The following is a 4,088-nucleotide window of genomic DNA, read 5'->3' as shown; positions in this document are numbered from 1 at the left end:
GGCCTCCCAAAGTGCTGGGATTACAGGCTTGAGCCACCGCGCCCGGCCTAAAATGATTTTTTTTAAAAAGAGCTCTATGGTTAAAAGTCAACTTAATTAAAAGCGGATATGCAAATCACACACATATTCAAAAGGCCTTTATGCTTTTGTCTCTTCTTGGGTCTTGTTTTTAGAGAAAAAACATTTTCTTCTCAGTGAACTGAAGTGTGTCTCCATTTACTTCTGCCTGTCTCCTTGCCACCCTCAATGCCCACATAAGGAGACCTAGGCTAATGCCAGAGAGCATGGGACTTTTTGGGTTTTTCATGGAATACCCAAAAAGTGCAAGCAGACAGATTCCTCTCAAAATCTAAGGCCCTGCTCTATCTTGCATTGTGTTACCCGACCTTTTTGACTTTTGGGGGCATCAGAAGTTACTTTGCATTATGAAAGGATTGTTAGCCTTGGTGTGTCAGCTAGCTAGAAAGTATACTTTTAGGGATGGCTAATGTATGGCAGCTGCTTACTGTGAGTGGATGTTATTACAGGGCAATACCTGGTTCTTTGGATACGAAAATCAGGCTCTTGGTTATCTGGTGGGTAAGGCCTGGGGATGGGCTGATGACAGAATGGGCTGATAGGCTTTGGGCTACTCACAGGCCTCGAATGTCCTTGCAGTGAAGTGGATGGTGAAGGCATTGCACTGTCTCGCCCTATAGCAGTGTCCTCTTTTGGGGGATCCAGGATCCAGTGTAAAAATGAGATCCTTGATTTTGGAGGCTCCGTTTTGCTTTCCAGCTACTCCTGTTTATTAGGCCCTAAAAACTGCATGCCTTTTTGGCCCCATTCCTTAAAAGGGTCCACCCTAAAGCCACTAATCCAATTTAAAAACTTAAATCTTTAAAGAAAGTGTTTGCTTTTCCTGGCATTCTTAACTGGACTTTTACTCACACCATTTTTCCTTAGTTTGAGTAAAATATGAATACTCTATCTTGCTTCACCTAAGAATTGTCCCTTTAAGAATGCAAATTTACAATTGCCTAGCTGACAATTATTTAGGGCAGGAAACAGCTAATCAAGAGAATGACAGTATTAAAAAGGGAAGAGAAACTTAAAAACTGGCAAATGAAGAATCCCATAACTCTACCTGATCTACTTCTGTCTGTCTGTCTATGTATTCACATGTGGAAGGTGTGTGATGTTTCACTCCCAAAATATATAAAAGAGCTCTACTTAATTGGCTTTAAGAAACATAAGCACTTAGGCTGGGAGTGGTGGCTCACGCCTACACTTCTGGCACTCTGGGGGGCCAAGGCAGGAGAACTGCTTGAGCTCAAAAGTTCGAGACCAGCCTCGTCGATGGCTGCTGTAAAGCTCAGTTCTTGTCTTCTTAGTTTAAAAGAATTTAAACAACAGACACATGGCAAAGGAGATGCAGCATAGAGCAATATATTACAAAGGAGAAAAAATACTCTGAAAGTTAGGGGCAGAATAAACAACGAACCGCCTGCTCGTGAGGATAAGACAGCATTGGCTGTGACTGGAAAAACTCCCTTTATGGGAGTCTTACATGATTACTCCCAATGGGGTGGGAGGAGCGCTACTGACAAGCGTGTTCTGGACTGTCCCCTGGACACATGTGTAGCAGCTGTATATGCTTGTTCATTGTCATGTCTCATTAGCATCGTAAGTCTCCACCCAGGGGTGTGTGTTTTTCACTATTATAATGAGCAAAGGGTCAGTCTGAGGTCTGCTAAAAATCAAAAGGCACATGCTCTCTACAGGAGAAATTCCCTACTGGAGATTGGTATACTTGAAAGAGCATGGTCACCACAGTTGCTGCATCCCAAGGACATGGTTACTTCCTTGACTACCTATCCTGCCTCAGCCTGGGCAACATAGTGTGACCTTGTTTCTACAAAAATAAATTTAAAAAGAAGACATGCATGCAGCCAACAAATCACGTGAAAAAAAAAAAACTAAACATCACAGATCATTAGAGAAATGCAAATTAAAATCACAATGAGATACCATCTCACACGAGTCAGAATGGCTGTTATTAAAAAGTCAAAAAATAACAGACATTGGCAAAGTTGTGGAGAAAAAGGAATGCTTATACACTGTTGGTGGGAGTGTAAATTAGTTCAACCATTGTAGAAGAGTGTGGCGATTCCTTGAAGTGCTAACGATGGAAATACCATTCAGCCCAGCAACTCTATTTCTGGGTTTATACCCAAAGGAATATAAATCATTCTGTTATAAAGACACATTCATGTGTATGTTCATTGCAACACTATTCACAATAACGAAGACACGGAATCAACCTAAATGCCCATCAATGATAGACTCAATAAAGAAAATGTGGTACATAGACACCATGGAACACTATGAAGCCATAAAAAAGAATGAGATCATGTTCTTTGCAGGCATATGGATGGAGCTGGAGGTGGTTATCTTTAGCAAACTAATGCAGGAACAGAAAACCGAATACCATACGTTCTCACTTATAAGTGGGAGGTAAATGACGGGAACACATGGACACATAGAGGGGAACAACAGACACTGAGGCCTATCAGAGATTGGAGGGCGGGAAAAGGGAGAGGGTCAGAAAAAATAAGTAATGGGTACTTAATACCTGGGTGATAAAATAATCTGAACAACAAATCCCCATGACACAAGTTCACCTATGTAACAAACCTGCACATGTAACCCTGAACTTAAAAGTTAAAAAATAAAAATACATTTTGGCCAGGTATGGTAGCTCATGCCTGTAATCCATCACTTTGGGAGGCTGAGGCGGGTGGATCACTTGAGGCCAGGAGTTCAAGACCAGCCTAGGTAATACGGCGAACCCCCATCTCTACTAAAAATACAAAAATGAAAAAAGTACAAATAAAAAATATTTTAAAAATTAGCCAGACACAGTGGTGCATGCCTATAGTCCCAGCTGCTCAGGAGGCTGAGGTGAGAAGATCACTTGAATCCAGGAGGTCAAAGCTGCAGTGAGTCATAATCATGCCACTGCACTCCACCCTGGGTGTCAGAGTGAGACCCTGTCTCAAAAAAGAAAAGAAAAATAAGTACTTAAATATTTTGCCAGAAAAATAGAAACTTTAATCACTTTATAATCTTTGGTAATTATAGTTTTAAAAATTATTAGTAAAATAGGAAACTTTTTCAGAATTTAGACAATTGGTCTGAATTAGGCAGATCATATATGGTGATTGCTGTAAGTTTTAAGGTCATAAACTGCTTGTATGACTTTTTTTTATGATTGTTTGACTTACCTGTTTTATAACCATTAAATCCTAGGTAAGGTCTGGAGACAAGGAGTTAGCCATGACCCCTGGCTATGCTGGGAAGGGTCAGACCCATCCCCTTCTCTGTCCTTACCCTGGGCCCTGCAATCTGATATACGCTTAAACCTGCTTATTTACTAGGTTCCTCCCCAAAAATGAAAGTTGCTAACAGTTAACACTGTAACATACGCAATTGAGAGGAGTGAGAAATAGTTCTCCATGCGAGGTGTTTAAGGAAAGTAGAATGTGTTTTTGTAAAAGATTGTAGGAAGCAATGGAAATACGGTTTTTATTAAAGAGATAGTAATTTTTTCTAGTTTAGAGTTTTTAAGGATTATCTTAAGTTAAAAAATTATAGGACAAAACTGAAAGGCTAAGCAAGTTGTAAAAGACTGATCTTGTAAAAGAAGTTCTACGGTGTAAGCAAGTTGGCTAAAACTTGAAAAAGATTAGTTTTTGATAAATTCAACACTAAAATGAAAGCATACTGATGCAGGACTAGAATCTGGGCCCATGTGTCAGAATAACTGGGCTTCCTTGGAACATTGATCTGTTCTTTGATAGAAAATTATAACGAATTATAGAGGGCTTTTGGAAATCTTGTCTTATAATCACACTGATTAAGAATGATTTGGGGCCGGGCGCGGTGGCTCAAGCCTGTAATCCCAGCACTGTGGGAGGCCGAGGGGGGTGGATCACGAGGTCAAGAGATCGAGACCATCCTGGTCAACACGGTGAAACCCCGTCTCTACTAAAAATACAAAACATTAGCTGGGCATGGTGGCGCGTGCCTGTAATCCCAGCAACTCA

The sequence above is a fragment of the Cebus imitator genome, unplaced genomic scaffold (genome assembly GCF_001604975.1).
Source record: "Cebus imitator isolate Cc_AM_T3 unplaced genomic scaffold, Cebus_imitator-1.0 Scaffold129, whole genome shotgun sequence".
Classification (NCBI taxonomy): Eukaryota; Metazoa; Chordata; class Mammalia; order Primates; family Cebidae; genus Cebus; species Cebus imitator.
The sequence above is the reverse complement of the archived record's forward strand: the minus strand, read 5'-3'. Positions refer to the sequence as shown.